At 41.1% G+C, this 17067-nt stretch overlaps 1 pseudogene; it reads right to left on the reverse strand.

Annotated features, from left to right (window-relative positions):
- Window positions 1-1528: 1528 nt before the first annotated feature.
- Window positions 1529-17067, reverse strand: part of LOC110574975 — a 60054-nt pseudogene continuing 44515 nt past the window's right edge.

The following is a 17067-nucleotide window of genomic DNA, read 5'->3' on the forward strand; positions in this document are numbered from 1 at the left end:
GCTCTAGAGTAGAAATATAGAAATTATATTTAAAAAGTGATTATAATTTAATTATAGTTTTGTTTCACTTAATGCTTCAAATGCATTCCTGGAAAGCTAAATAAAAATATATCCAATATTTTCTTGAGTACAATTATGATTTTTTGGAGTTTCCATCAATACACAAAAGTCAACTGCATTTACATTTAATTAAGTAAGTAAGTAAATAAGTAAATTCTACACCACACATGGGGCTCAAACTCACGACCCCAAGATCAAGAGTCACATGCTCTGCCAGCCGAGCCAGCCAGGCACTCCTATTTTTTATTTTTTTTCAGAAAGTACATGTTTTATTTTAATTCCAGTATAGTTTAACATACAGTATAATATTATTTTCAGGTGTACAGCATAGTGATTCAATACATTTATACATTACTCAGTGCTCATCATGATAAACGTACTCTTTAATCCCCATCACCTGTTTCACTCACCCCCACCTCCCCGTACCTCCCCTTTGGTAACTGTCAGTTTGTTCTCTGTAGTCAAGAGTCTGTTTTTTGGTTTGTCTCTTTTTTACTTTCTTTGTTTGTTTTGTTTCTTAAATTCCACATTTGAGTGAAATCACATGGTATTTGTCTTTCTCTGACTGACTTATTTCACTTACCATTATACCCTCTAGATCCATCCATCCATGTTGTTGCAAAATTTCATTCTTTTTTATGGCTGAGTAATATTCCATTGTGTGTATGTATGTGTATATATGTATGTGTGTATATATATCTCAAATTTTCTTTGTCCATTCATCTGTTGATGGACACTTAGGCTGCTTCTGTAATTTGGCTATTGTAAATAATGCTGCAATAAACATAGGGGTGCATATATCTTTTCTTTTTTTTTCCCTCCAAATTTCTGGTTTAAAAAGGACTTGTTTGAGAAGAAAGGTCCCAAACATCAGGTTGTTCACAAAAATAACCTACAGTATCAGCTTTAGAAAACAAATCTTAAGACTATTGCACTAATTTTTTTTTCTAGAGGATGCATTTGACATGCCAACTCTCATTCACAAAAATACATTGTTACATTTGTGAACAGCCCCACATAGCACTCTTATGTGGGGTGTAACACATATACCTTGAACTCAAAGCTGCTTTCAAGTGCTACTCAAGTAATGTGATTGCCTTTGCAGTTAGGGAAGCAGCTACTGAGCTCAAGTATGAATGGGAAGAACTGTACTCCCTGCATAGCAAGAGATTATTTTGGAGACCGTTGATAAAAACCACACATCATTTTTATCATTAAGTCATAAAGAGGAATCAAAAGCAAAAGCAAAACTTACAGGGTAAGACAATGCCTAGGAGCGTCAGAGGAAGCGATGAGACCAGGCACAGGGCAGTATGAATTAACGAACATGGGAAGGACAAGGATGGGGACAACAGTAAGCGTGTGCTGAAGAAGATACCAGGAGAGGGGATCTGGTGAAAATTTTGATCTTAGACAAGTGCCTAAGTAAAGAAATAATGAGACAAAATTTCCAAACCCCGCTGTGTGCTTAAGAGTCATCCTCGCCATTGACGCTGTCTCTGTCATCCTTTCCTTCCTCAGCCTCTTTTTCATCACCCTTCACTCAACTCCAGCTGCTCATCAGCCCCCCACCAGTCTTCATTATCATCATCATCCGGGAGGTCCCCCTCCACAGCAGAGCCATCTGCACCCCTCTCACACTCCATCTTCACATGAGTCTCATCTTTCTTCAGGTAGCCGCTACTCTGCTCCTCTTCTCAGTTATCATTCTTCATCTCTACTCCTTGTTTGCTCTGTTCTTTTCAGTTTCTTTCCAGGCTTTCCAGTAGAGAACCTACTTTTTGTTTTATCTGGGTCAACTCCTTCTTAATGATGTGAAGGTCATCTCCTTTTAACTTTCCAGACTTAGAAGAAGATCTTCACTGTCCACTCTTAGAACTGAAGCCCCGTTGCCCCTTCCTGAGGTGTTTCCTGATACACAGTGGCATTTTGAGGGACTACAGCCCAAGCAATAGGAGGAGGAGGAGCACATGCTGGGTAACTCTACTCCATCCTATCATAATAATCCAAGTGAAAAGAGGAGCCATACAGCTCCGCTGCAGATCATTTTGCACGTGCTTCTCCTCGTTTCACTTTTGGCTCTGGAGACAGATTAGTATCTAAAACCTGGCCAGCTGTCATTCTGCCATCCTCCCCTGCCACAGCAGCTTGGGCATTTCTCTCATTAACATACTGAACAAAGGCAAAGCCCTTAAGAACACAGCAACCCACAATTTGGCCATATTGGAGAAAATTGCCTCCATGTCTGATTTCTTGACCACAAGAGTATTGGGATTCCCAGTGAATTCATGGGAGTTCATGGAGCAAGGATCTCTCTTGTTGGTAACATTGCTGGCCGTTGTCTTTGATGATAAGGTTTCTCACAAAGCCAAAAATTGTAGCTGAAGATCAAAAAAATATCACTCTAAGTAAAGTTCCACTAACTTATATATTTCAAGTGACTTGTAACCAGGATGGGGGAGGGAGAAGAGATTTGATTCTGAATCTCCTACTCCCGGGTTCTACCTGGAGAAGCAACTGCTGCTTGTCAGCAGTGCAGTGGCAGCCCCTCAATCTTTGTCTTTTCACTATCTTTTCAAATTAGTGTTTTCATATTCTTTGGGTAAATACCCTGTAGTGGAATTACTGGATCGTCTGGTAATTCTATTTTAATTTTTTGAGGAACCTCCATACTGTTTTCCACAGAGGCTGCACAGTTTGCATTCCTACCAACGGTGCACGAAGGTTCCTTTTCTCCACATTGTCACCAACATTTGTTATTTCTTGTCTTTTTGGTTTTAGCCATTCTGACAGGTGTGAGGTGATATTTCATTGTAGTTTTGATTTGCATTTCCCAGATGATGAGTGATGTTGAGCATTTTTTCATGTGTCTGTTGCTCATCTGTAGGTCTTCTTTGAAGAAAGGTCTGCTCATGTGTTCTGCCCATTTTTAATTGGATTTTTTGTTTTTTGGGTGTTGAATTGTATAAGTTCTTTATATATTTTAGATACCAACCCCTTATTGGGTATGCCATTTGCAAATATCCTCTCCCATTCATTAGGTTGCCTTTGAGTTTTATTGATTGTTTCCTTTGTTGTGCAGAAGCTTTTTATTCTTATGCAGTCTCAATAGTTTTATTTTTGCTTTTGTTTCCCTTGCCTCAGGAGATATACCTAGAAAAATGTTGCTATAGCCAATGTCAAAGAAGTTACTACCTGTGCTCTCCTCTAGGATTTTTATGGTTTCAGGCCTCACATTTAAGTCCTAATCCTTTTTGAGTTTACTTTTTGTATAGTGTAACAAAGTAGTCCAGTTTCATTATTTTGCATGTAGCTGTCCAGTTTTCCCAGCACCATTTGTTGAAGAGACTTGTTCCCATTGCATATTCTTGCCTCCTTTGTCGAAGATTAATTGACCATATAATCATGGGTTTATTTCTAGGCTCTCTATTCTGTTCTGTTGATCTATGTGTCTGTTTTTGTGCCAGTACCATACTGTTTTGATTGCTATAGCTTTGTAGTATATCTTGAAATCTGGGCTTTTGATACATCCAGTTTTGTTCTTTATCAAGATTGCTATGGCTATTTGGGTTTTTTTGTGATTCCATACAAATTTTAGGATTATTTGTTCTAGTTCTGTGAAAAATGCTGTTGGTATTTTGATAGGAATTGCATTAAATCTGTAGATTGTTTTGAGTAGTATGGACGTTTTAACAACATTTGTTCTTCCAGTCCATGAGTATCAACTGCATTTTATATGTCAGCATTTTTGCACATCATGAACGAATTTTTAAAAATTTATTTATTTATTTGAGAGCAAGAGAGCGAGAGAGAGAGCATGAGCCGGGGCGGGAGGAGGGAGAGGGGGCAGAGGCAGAGGGAGAAGCAGGCTCCCCACCGAGCAGGGAGCCTGATGCGGGGCTCGATCCCAGGACCCTGGGATCATGACCTGAGCCGAAGGCAGACACTTCATCAACTGAGCCACCCAGGTGCCCCCAGGAAGGAATTTTTAAAAAGATACCAATTAAAATGGTAACAAGAGTATGTAAGTTATCTAGGAATATGTCTATGTAAGTTATCTAGGAATATGTCTAACAAAAATGTACAAGAATTCCATGGAATAAATTTTAAAATTTTATTGAAAGATGTTAAAGAAAATCTAAAGTCAAGTCTATGAACATACTAAGTTCATAGATGGGGGATTCAATACTGTAAGTAGTTCTTCAAACTGATGTATAAATTCAATACAATCCCAACAACCTTAATTTTGGCATGCTGTTTCTAAAATATATATGAAGAATAATACCCAAGGGTAGCCAAGATGCTCCCAAAAAAGAGAAAGTAGGTGGTGGAATTTGACTCTCCAAATATTATATAACTGTAGTAAAGACAGTGTACTCCTGATAAGGGCTAGAAAATGGAACAGAAAAGACACCCCAGACACAGACTCATACATATATGAAAACCTGATATATGACAGTTATAATTACAACTGGGAAGGAAAAAAAAAGAACTATTCAATATATAGTACTGGGAAAATTGGCTATCCCTAAGGGAAGAGAATGAAAATAAATCCCTACCTCACCATATACTGTACAAAATGAACTACTACTTTATTATACACATATATCCAGTCCAGATGGTTTAAGAAATTAAATGTGAAAGACAAAACCTAAAAACTTTTAGAAGAAAACATAAGGAAATATTCATGTGACAACTCTGGGGGTAGGTAATGATTTCTTAAATAAGACAGAAAAAGTTCAAACTTTAAAGAAAAAGATTGATACATTTGATTATATGAAACTTCAGGACGTCTGTACATAAAAGAGCTTCATTAAGAGAGTGAAAAAGATAGCCACAATTTGAGTGAGGATATTTGCAATACAGGTAACTAACAAATAATTCTTATCTTATGTGTATGTTATCTATGTTACACACACACACACACACACACGTGTGTATATTCTATTGCTGTGTAACAAATTACCCCAATACTTACAAATTTAAAATGACACATATTTATGATCTCACAGTTTTTGTAGGACAGGAATCTGGGCGTGGTTTAGCTGGATCCTCTGCTTCAGGGTCTCATTGGCTACAGTCATCTCAAGGCCCCAACTGGGAAGGATCTTCCAAGCTCAAACTCATGTGGTTGTTGGCAGGATTCAGTTCCTCAATGAGTTGTTGGCAGGAGGCCTCCCTCAGTTCCTTGCCACATGAGCATCTAACACATGGCAGCTGGCCTCATTGTGAGGAGCGAGCAGGAGAGGGCGCCAGCAAGAGAACCTGCTAGCAAGACACAAATCATGATGTTTCGTAACCTAATCTCAGAAGTGGTTATCTCATCACTTTTGCCATATTCCATTTGTTAGAAACACATTACTAGGTCCAGTCTATACTCAAGGGGCGTCGATTACACAAGACTATGAATACCAGGAAGTAGAGATCATTGTTGGTTATGTTAGAAGTCTATTACAATGTATATCAACCTAGGGGCACCTGAGTGGCACAGTCGGTTGAGCCTCCAACTCTTGGTTTCAGCTCGGGTCCTGATCTCAGGGTTGTGAGATCAAGCCCCACGTCGGGCTTCATGCTCAGTGCGGAGTCTGCTTAGAGTTTCTCTCTGTCTCTCCCCCTCCCCTTCCCACCCCCCTCTAAGATAAATAAATACATCTTTTAAAAAAGACAATATATATCAACATAATAGAAAATTATGCAGAAGACATTAACAAATATTTCATAGCCAGGGAAACACAAATGACCCACAAACAAACAAAAAAAAAACAAACTGAAAAAGCAAATGTCCAGCACCAGTAAAATGGATAAATCATGATATGACCATACAGTGAAATACTGTACAACAGTGAAAATGGATAAACTATAGCTGGACACATAAATGTGGAGGAACCATTCCAAAGCATAATACTGAGTGAAATAGGCAATTCACAGAAATAAATGTATGGTCTGATTCCATTTGTATAAAGTTCAAGGACAAGGGAAGTCAAATAATTTATGTATTTATATATTTCTACCTCTATCAGAGAAATGATGAACAAAACTAGAATAATGGTTTTCTGAGGTGAGGGACAGAATACTATCAGGGAGGAGACACACGCGGGTTTCAAAGGCATTGGGCAATGCGTGTTTAAGTACATTTCTTTATTATTATTTCACCAGTGAATACACAATACATTGTTTTGTATATGTGGGTTTTTTCATGCTAAAAAACATAGGGAAAAATAAAAAAGCTCATGTTTATTGAGCATTCCTCTGTGCCAGTCACTTCGCAGATGCTTTCTTTGAAGGAATGAATCCTATGCTTTTTTTTAATGCTTCACCTCTCATTTTCTGTTTATTGTTTTTTACTTTCAGGAGCGTTTACCTAAAATAAAATAGAACATATTGTGTTTAAAGCAAGGGAAAAATCATGTGATAATAAAATAGAAGAAAATACTATTAACTCAAGGAGAATTTTATTTTTATACCGAATACAGAACCTAAAACCATGTCATCTACTCACAGAACCCTCTGAACCAAAAGGAGCGACATGAGCAATCAGACTAGCTCAGAGTTTCTCACCCTTGGCACTATTGACATTTTGTGCTGGATCATTCTTTGTTGTTGTATCTGTCCTGTGCACTGTAGGATGTTGAGCCAGTAGCCCCCCCTTCACAAGTTGTGGCAAATGAAATTGTCTCCAGACACTGCCAAATGTCCCCTGGGAGGCGGAATCATCCCTGGTTGAGATCCACTGAACTAGATGGTCCTGGCATATTCAGTAGAACTGTACATATAGTGAACCTATCACGTGTCTCTTTCCTATTACCTTGGTAGTTCTCTTTCCTTCATTTATTTCCTTGACATTTATTGAGGTACCTTCTCTAAGAACTAAATGTTAAGTAGCTTTGCTTGTTATATCATCCCTCCAGGTTTCTTTCTTTCTTTTTTTTTTTTTTAAGATTTTATTTACTTGACATAGAGAGACAGTGAGAGAGGGAACACAAGCAGGGGGAGTGGGAGAGGGAGAAGCAGGCTTCCCGCGGAGCAGGGAGCCCGATGCGGGGCTCGATCCCAGGACCCTGGGATCGTGACCTGAGCCGAAGGCAGACATTTAATGACTGAGCCACCCAGGCGCCCCATCCCTCCAGGTTTCTTGAACATATTCATTTACCAGCAGAGATAACAGTGCAGAAAGAAACCAACAGTTTATAATCACAATTCTGTACTTCTTTATTTTCACATCATTTTAAAAATAAATGGAAAGGTTTATAGCTCAAGAGGATCCAAGGATGCATTAGTGACCATTTGTAGGTTTTCATTGACCTTGAAGGGGGCCACTTAGGCCCTCTCCAACTCAAGGCTAACGCAGATTTTTTGAAGTTTTGTTGGTTTTAGCGTATGAGGAGCTTTCACTTGTGTAAATTGGGTGACTGCTTTAATTGATTAAATCATAACCTGAGCTAAGTCGATATGCTGAAAGCAAGGTTGACCTGTATTAAAAATTTAGGGAAAGGACATTTTAAAAAGTTAATGCACGCACTTATATGCATGCATAGTTATTTTTCCTACTCACACACAAGAAAGAGTTTCAGTCTCTGTACATAGTAAGTGTAGGCTGCAGACTTCATCATGCCCTTTGGATGTTCATTTTCTTCATTTAGTCATTTTAAAGACTTTTTTCTAGCTGTGCATGACTTGCTCTTTTTCTGTCCTTGCTTGTATTTTTAAATTGTGCATTTCCAAGGAATAAAAAGAAACTCCTAACTTGCAGTGTAATTGTGCACAAGGAGTGTATTTTGGTCCTTGCCTCTGTGTCAGCCTCAGAGTCGGGATGCTGTTGCCATGGAGACAGAGATGTTGAACGGGCTTCATCACCTTTGCCCTGCTATTTAAAATCATACTCATAGCAAAGCTCTGGCAGACACAGGGCTTTTTCTGGTAGGTCAACCACCTCCTCCCTTTTTCTCTTTTAAAAACAACAATTTGGCAGATTGATGCCATTTTTATTTATGACTGTTATAAAATGTAATGTAAATACCCTCTCGCACAGAATGAATGGGTAGCTCTCTCTTTGTGTTGTCTTTTTCCAGCATGAAACTGAAATTCCTTGAGAGTTTGCCAAAACCACTCCCTTTAATGGGTTCTACTCAGGGTTCTATCCTCTCTCTTGGCTTTCAGAAAGTACTAGAGCAGTGGGTAGAGAACAGGGAGAAGCCAAGGAAATTATAGGATGAGACAAAAAGCAGTGGAAGTTAATCACAGGCTTTTAAAATATTTCAACAAGCCCCACTGTGTCTGGGGAGTAGGCTACTCTCATACACCCCTGGCAGAGGAGTGGGCCAGTACTACCTTTCTGGAAGCAATTCAGTAATAAAAGCATTAAAAATACCCTGGCCCCATCAATGACAATTCTAGCAAATTTTTCTAAGAGAACATACATGCAAGGGAACAAAGATTTGTTTGCAGGATTATTCATCACAGTTTTATTGATGCTGGTGGGAAACTGGAAACAACCAGTTCAGAAACATGTCCGTAAAAGGGGATTGGTTAGGGGAGCCTGGGTGGCTCAGTCATTAAGCGTCTGCCTTCGGCTCAGGTCATGATCCCAGGGTCCTGGGATCGAGCCCCGCATCAGGCTCCCTGCTCCGCGGGAAGCCTGCTTCTCCCTCTCCCACTCGCCCTGCTTGTGTTCCCTCTCTGGCTGTCTTTCTCTCTGTCAAATAAATAAAATATTTTTTAAAAAAAGGGGGGGATTGGTTAAATTAATTCTAGTACATCACACAATGGAATATTAGGCAGCTGTATTAAATAATAGTGTGGCAGTCTATTTCTTAACCTGAAAAGCTGTTCAAGCAATGTCATTTAATGAAAAAAAGGGCAAGTTATAAATCACTAAGTGCGTTAGTATTCCATTTAAAAAATAATTATAGAAACATACACCTGTACCATGGGAAAACTGGAAAGTTGTATGTCAAATTTTGGTTTGAGTATTACTTTAATTTCTTTTTTTCTCTCTTTTATAAGTTCTACAGAGACCATTACTTATATAATATTAAAAGTCAATTAATAAAAAAACTCATGCTTATATAAAATATTTTTAATTTAAAAAAATTCTAGGAGCTTTCCTTGAGAAAAGGACTTTTTACTCAATGTCCTGAGAATTCCGAAATTAAGTTACTACCTTTTGCCCTCAAATTGATTCTTTAAAAAATTTTCTGGACAGTTTATTCTTTTGGACCCCACAAAACACAGCCAGGTAACTCCAGTTACAAGCATTGAACCCACTGAATGTTTGAGCTCCTCTCCACCAGTGTCCAGAATAGCCCCCCAGAAAGCAGGGCTGGCGCTGTCCATCACTTGGCCAGAACCCCTGGCTCCCCAAGTAACGGCCTCCGCCATTGCCAGGGCCAGCTCTCTGCGCAGGGGAGGCGCCAGCTGCCCCTGAGAGTTGAGGTGAGCTGTAGAGGAGGGGATTTAATAGTTCCCCCTCTGCCCTCTGAGCACCCTCTCATTGCCAATGCAGGGATGGGGGTGGGGAATAAACGTTGAGCAAACCATAAATAAACTGGTGGCTAGGATGTGATTGTAACTCTCCATGCTTACACACACACGCGCACACACACACACACACGTGCACAGGAATTTGTCATTACCAATGGCAGTTTTTTCCAATATGACAGGGTGGGAAGGGAGGTGGGTGAGGGAGTGAGTATTCCTTTGTCACCTGTATTTTCTTTCCTAATGAAGACATTTTTATGAGTCCAAAGTAATGTGCAGAAGCATTTGATGTGAACAACTGAGACACGAGCTCAGTGCTCATTACTTTCGTGACTCCCCCACCCCCCAATTTCCTCCACACCATCACAGCAAACAAGATAACTACTTGGGGGCACTACAGAGCATACAACAGTCTAAACGAGATTTGCATGACCCACCGTAAAGCAGAGACACCATATTAACTGTGGAGATCTTGAAACTGCCTGGTGGGAGGACCAGCCTTTCTGTCACCCCTTTGCTGCTCTGGGCCCCTGGATGGGTGTGGCCTTCATTATCTTATTGGCAGGGAAGCTGAGGTCCCCACGCTCCCCCTGGCCGGCCTCAGAACTTCACCCTCAGGTTTTCATAGACGGACTGCCTTCCAGGAGTCCAGAGGTGGCGCTGTTGCTGGGCGGGCGAGGCAAATCAAAGGCAAAGTGCCCCATCAGGTTTCCATAAACTGGAGTGTTTCAAATGGTAGCCCGTAATGCGAAGGGCAGCGTCTGCCTCTTTGGATTTTGAAAAATACTATTGGCCAAAAGGTACAAGATGGAAAGGCCTAGAACAAAGCACTAAAACACAGGGGAGAAAAGATATGTCCATACTAACTACAAGGCAAACCGTTGCTTTTTAATTTCCCCAATATTGCTTTATATATGGTACTTTTTAAAAAGGGTCAGAATATATCTTTATTTACATTAGCTCAACAAAATTTTACTCAACCTCTCTGTACCTCACTATTTTCTTCTGTAAAATGGTAATAGAAATAGAAACTGCTCCATCGGGTTGTTCTGAGAGTGAAAGGAGTAAGTATGTGTAAACCCCTTAAAAAGTGCCTGGCAGATGGTGAACGCTCAATAATTATTACTATTACTATCACTATCGTCATTCTTGTCATTACTGCACATCCCTCAGTACTGAGTCCTGAGTACTAAGTACTACCAGGCACTCTGCTGAGAGCTTTATGTGCAGTAGTTGAATCTTTTTCATTCCTCCAGTCATTCCATTGTATGAACACTATTATTTCATTCTCCCACTGACGGACGTGTGAGCTCTTTGGATTTGTTTTTTTTTGGGGGGGGGGGCTATTTTTAACAAAGCTGCTATGAAGCATTTTGTACTTAGTCTTTACAGGACATACGCACCCATTTCTTTCGGGTACATACCATGGAGTGAAATCACTAGATCACTGTTCAGCGTTGGTAGATATTGCCAAATAAATTCCAAATTATTGCCAACGCTTATTTATTAAGCACCTATTTTGTGGTAAGCACGGAACCTATGGGTTCTGGAGCTAGAGGCTAACCAGGACACAGTCCCTACCCCACGGAGCTAGAAATGTTTGTCCCACTGGATAGCACTTGAAACATCTTGGCTTTTACTCTCCCCTTCTCTCTCCCAGTGGAATAGTGTGAGTGCCACATACCCGACTGACGAGCCAAGGGGCAGAAAATATAAACAATGTGCTTATAAGTTCCAGCATCACAGAGCAGGTTGGCAGCAGAACTAGAATAAGTAGAGGAACAACAACAACAACAACAGATAAAAATGAAGACAACAACAGCAACCAAAAAATCCCACTCTTCCCTCTCTACAACGGCGACATAAACCTTTAAAGGGAAGCCATCCTCAGCTTTAGGCAGTAGCAGGCGGTCCATGCCCACACTCACCTGTATTAGACCAGTGCGCAGCATAGTAGAGTGTATCTGAGACCCCCGGGGCTCCTGAAGCCCTTCTCAGTGCTTTTGAAAATCCCAGAATTAAGTTATCTGAGCTAATCCCTGGTTTGTCTCTGGGAGAAGGCAAAGAAGAGGAACCTCAGGAGCTACCTTTCCCTCCATCCAAGGAAACTAGATAGCTTAACAAAAAAGAGAGAAATAAAACATTCCGGTAACCACAGTTAAACGTCCAATGTGCCACAGATGGGTGCATTCTAAATTCAACACAGGGCTGAATTGATATGAGCAGTTGGGGGTGGAGGGAATAGACCAGGGTTTCTCCACCTTGGTGCCGTTGAGTTTTGGGTTGGCTAACCTCTGCTGTCAGGAGGGTCCTGCGCATCGTAGGATGTTCAGCAACTTCCCTGGCTTCTACCCAGTGATGTCATTAGTACCGCCTACCTCCCATTTGTGACAGCCAAAAATGTCTCCATACATTGCCAAATGTCCCGTAGGGGACAAAATTGTCCCTGGATGAACCGCTGGGATATACTTAATGTTAACAATGTGGGGCAGTTGAATTTTTATATTTTCCCTCTTTTTAAATCCTGGAGGTGGGTCCTATTATGAAGCAAAAAGGCCAATATTTCATATCAAGGAACTTTGATACTCTCTAGATAAGTGTCAGGAACACTTAGTCTTTTACTTCTTTAAGGGAGATACACTAGAATGCTAATACCGAGTAAGAAACAGAAAATCCCCTTTCAATTCTCGAAATGTCTGAATTATTCAATTTTTCAATATGATTTTGTTTCAAATTCGGCAGAGTAAGTTCTTCAGTCACCCCTGCTGAATAATGGCTTGCAATTGTGTATCAGTTGTATATTAATAGATCTTTTCCAAAGGTTTTAAGGTCTTTGAAAACAATTTCTTCTCATAAATGCTTTGTTCTTGTTGGTATTAACGATATATATGATTTTCCCTATCCCTGATGGAAGGCGTTGGTAAACAGATGCTAAAATTGTGTTTGGACTTTGTCTAATTCTGTTCAGCTGGGTCAGGGGGATTATCATTTTCAAAGAAGGAACTTCTTTTCCATAATGGTGAAGGCTTAACAGTGTGTATCTGTCTTGTTCATTCAGTTTAAAAAAGTAATTATTGAATGCCTACCCGGTGCTCTGCCCCCGGGGATGTAGTGATGCCTACGACAGGCTGCGGGAGCCCGCTGGTGGTGGTGGGTGGCTGCCCAGAGTACTTGATTATGAGGTTCTGTCTTCACTCAATGGCAAAGACAGCCATCATTGATTACTGATGTCTGGCGTGGGTGCACCATAGGAAATGGACGGTACCCTAACGAGTGTGCCATCCCCCGATTTCTAAGGCTTTGGATTCTATGATTTGCAAGCAATCTCCCTTCCTGTCTCAGTATAGTTTGGCGTGGGGGGAGTGAGGTAATTGAAATTTTTTTACTTTAGAAACAGGCTATATTTCCCCCCTGTCTTCCACTTCTAATTCTCTTGGTCCTAGAAAGGGATTTTAAAGTATTCCCCAAAAGGTTAGTTTGCAATATTTTCTGACATCCTGCTCCATCTCTGAAAAGATCAAATAAGGCAAAACTTGACCTCCCTTCATTCAGGGCCTTTTTGGGTAAATGATTTTCCAGGGCAATGAGAGATGACTGTTTTCTTAATTTTGAATAGATGAAAATAGACACCAATCAACAAACCTTTGGCTAAGGGGGAAAATCTCTTTAACTCACATTTTGCTTCAATTACGGTGAGGACAAAGGAGCACATTGCACCCTGTGCATGAATAGATGCTTCATTATTCAAAACAAGCATCAAAGAGCATTCCGTCCCCTATAGAAAATATGCAATCACTGTTTAATTCAATGGTAGGATGCAAATTTAAATTCCCAGAAGGGGAAGACTGTTAATGCCATTTAAATTGGTTGTAAATTACAGATAATACGCTTGAGACCCCCGAATACAGATTAGTGGAGTATTGCTTTAGGAATTCCATTCGACTTTGAACTTATTGTGTATTTATCTATGAAAAATAAAGCCATGAAGGCTTGTTTACAGCTACATTTTATTGCCTATCTTTTTTCTTTCTGAAGCAAATATTTCACTTTTAAATGCCACAGAGATGGCACGGCATAATATAAGGAAATGTAATGATGTTAAAGACGGATTAGTACTCTCAGAGGCAGCTCTTCATTAACAAACAAACAAACAAAACAAAACAAAACAAACCTAAGAGAGGAATTTAATCAAGAGATCACACTAGCTGACTTTTCTTTTGACTTCATTTCTATTGGTGTTTCTACAGCTTAAAAATCCCACAGTCACAAGACAATTGTGAGTTTCAGAAATTAGAGGCTGTGATTGTCTCTTGCTGCTAAAGTCTATCAGCCACTTAGAGGTTGTTTCTCATTTTCACAGAGTAACTAATCATGAGTGGGATGCCTGATGGGCGAGTCTTTGTTGGAAGAATTATTCCTTAAAAACAAGGGCTTTTCAGAAGGAGAAAATGATAGATAAAAATGGACACTTTTCAGCAAGGGTTTCTGAGCTCCCAGCTTGAAGAGGAGCAATTTCCCTCCTCCCAGTTCATAGAAGTGAAAACGTTCCCCGCCCCCCCTTGATGTGGTTTCATGTCTCAGGTAGGAAATAGGTTACTCGGGGTGATAGAAATAAATCAGCTTTGAGGCTCGTGTTCTCTCCTCTGGCAGTCTGTAGGGCGTGTTTTTAGTGTGTGTGTGTGCGCTCGCGTGTGTGTGTGTGTGTGTGTGTGTGAAACTGAAAGGTATTTTGAAAAAGTTGCCATTGATATATATACACAGAATGCAGCCAAGCTGCAGAACAATGGAGGAATGCCTAATTCATTATGCCAGAAAATGGATCGTTACCATCAATACCACATGGAGTTAATCATTTCCAAAGAACTCTAATGCCAAGCTATCCATAACACTGCACCTAAATAGAGTAATGTTTTATTTTTTCTTTGATCTGTCAAAGGTACTTCAAGCTTTGCCAGGGCCTTAGAGACACTATCAACATTTCATTGTATAGTTCCTATGAATTACGCAGACCTTGTGATATCACAGAGGTTAACTGAATTTTTAAAATCGCTGGTATTGTTTTGTTTACTTGTCGTTTGTTTATGCTTTATAAAATAACACAGAGCCTGACATACACACCCCTTTCTTTTTCTGGCTATTTGCATTTACATTAAACAGGAGTTTTTTCCTCTGTGCCCTTAAGGGTAAGGATGAAAACAGCCATTTGCAGCCCAAGGCTTAAAGAAAAGGTGGATAAGATCCAGCTAATCTGCTCAGGAGACTCAACAAAATGTGTGTGTGCTAGGGGGCAGATTTGTGATTTAGGATCCTTCTGCCTTTTCCTTGATGGGCTTTGGATCAGAACAATCCTGATGCACATAAAAAGTAAACGAGGAGGGCACCTGGGTGGCTCAGTTGGTTAAGCGACTGCCTTCCGCTCAGGTCATGATCCTGGAGTCCCGGGATCGAGTCCCGCATCGGGCTCCCTGCTCGGCAGGGAGTCTGCTTCTCCCTCTGACCCTCCTCCCTCTCATGCTCTCTGTATCTCATTCTCTCTGTCTCAAATAAATAAATAAAATCTTAAAAAAAAAAAAAAGTAAACGAGGAGTAGCTAGCTTCCCGTCCTTAAGCCCTCGGTGCTCTGTGCATCTGTACGTCTTTAAGCCTTATCGGGTGAGGCTGGAGGCTGGCCTCCTGCCCGAGCTGTGCCCACCTGTGCTGGCAGTCAGTGATTAGCACCGCGATGGCCATTTGTCTTTTCTTGGTCTCTTCTGGGTGTGGGTTTGGGACAAGCACACTGTCTTCTGGAAGAAGCCACTGACCAGCATTCCAATATGGTGGGTGGGGCTGCTCTAGGTCCCCATAACCTGGCCCCCAGCCCTCAAAGCTAACAAGAACAGGGAGGCAGGGCAAAGCAAGTGCCAGACTAGGGGCATGAGGCGTGGGTTCTTGCCTGGCCTCTGTCATCTTTTCTATCAGATCTCTGGGCCTCACTTAAAAATGATGTTTTCTCATCCTGAAAGTGAGAGGAGCTATTCATTTGAACTAACCTTTGGTGAGCACTTAGCACATACTGGACTCTGCCCTGGATCCTGGACAAAAATAAAAACAAGACATTCTTTTCATTAAGGGATTCAAGGTGGAAGGTTGTAGGGAGGGGTGTAGACAAACTTGTAGACATATAATGATAATAAAATGCAGTAAGTTCTTTTTTTAAAAAAAGATTTTATCCATTTATTTGACAGAGAGAGAGCGAGAGAGAAAGCATGAGGGAGCACAAGCAGGGGGAGCTGCAGATGGAGAAGGAGAAGCAGGCTTCCCAGAGCCTGCTCGATCCCAGGACCCTGGGATCATGTGGGGCTCGATCCCAGGACCCTGGGATCATGACCTGAGCTGAAGGCAGACACTTAACCAACTGAGCCACTCAGGTGCCCCAAAAGATTTTTTTATTTATTTGAGAGAGAGAGAGAGGGAGAGAGAGAGAGAGGGAGAGAGAGAGAGAGTGCGTGCATGTGCAAGCTTGGGGAGGAGCAGAGGGAGAGGGAGAGAAGCAGACTCCCTGCTGAGCATGGAGACCATGGGGCTCAATCCCAGGACCCTGAGATCATCATCTGAGCTGAAATCAAGAGTCGTGCCCCAAAATGCGGTAAGTTCTTAACCCTGGTATAAATAGAATACTGTCAAAGCCTAGAGGACAGCCAGTTAGATTTAAGATCACTTCTGCACATCCATTAAGAACATAGGCTTTGGGATGCCTGGGTGGCTCAGCCGGTTAAGCAACTACCTTCGGCTCAGGTCATGATCTCAAGGTCCTGGGACCTAGCCCCACATCGGGCTCCCTGCTCAGCGACGAGTCTGCTTCTCCTTCTCCCTCTGTGATCTCTCTTGCTCTCACTCTCTCTCAAATAAATAAATAAAATCTTAAAAAGAAAAAAAAGAGCATAGGCTTTGAAGCCAGACCAGTTGGTTTCACAACCTGGCTTCTCCCTTACTAGCTGTGTGACCTTGACCAAGTTACTTAACCTCTCTGTGCCTTAGTTTCTCATCTTTCAAATGGAGGTGATAATAGTACCTACCTCTTTGGATTATTCAAACAGTTAGGACAGTGTCTGGCATGCAATGAACCCTATATATGTTCATATATAGTGATAATGTTCGAGAATTCCCACAAGTCCATGGGGCTGTAAAGGAAATAGTGAATGAAAGGGAATCCTTAACTTTAACAAAATATAACTACATTTCAGAGAGAATGAAGATGAACGTACATTGTGTACTTATTAGGTGGTCAGATGGGTCAGTAACACCCCTGCATCCCTTGGATGCCCATAAGTCAAGCCCCAGGCTGCCAACAGGAGCGTTTGGCCCAGTTAGGAGTGTTTGGCATGGTTAAGGGTGTTCTGCATTAAGACTAGGGAAGGACCGTTCTCATTCTTTGATCTGCAACCGGCTCCCAGAGAACACACACAGAGAAGCTAACCATCCCTTTGCCCACCCGGCTAGGTCAGACCGTGGGAGAGAAGTCTGGAGCAGGAACATTTTCGGGCCTCACTG

The sequence above is a fragment of the Neomonachus schauinslandi genome, chromosome X (assembly GCF_002201575.2).
Source record: "Neomonachus schauinslandi chromosome X, ASM220157v2, whole genome shotgun sequence".
NCBI classification, from domain to species: domain Eukaryota; kingdom Metazoa; phylum Chordata; class Mammalia; order Carnivora; family Phocidae; genus Neomonachus; species Neomonachus schauinslandi.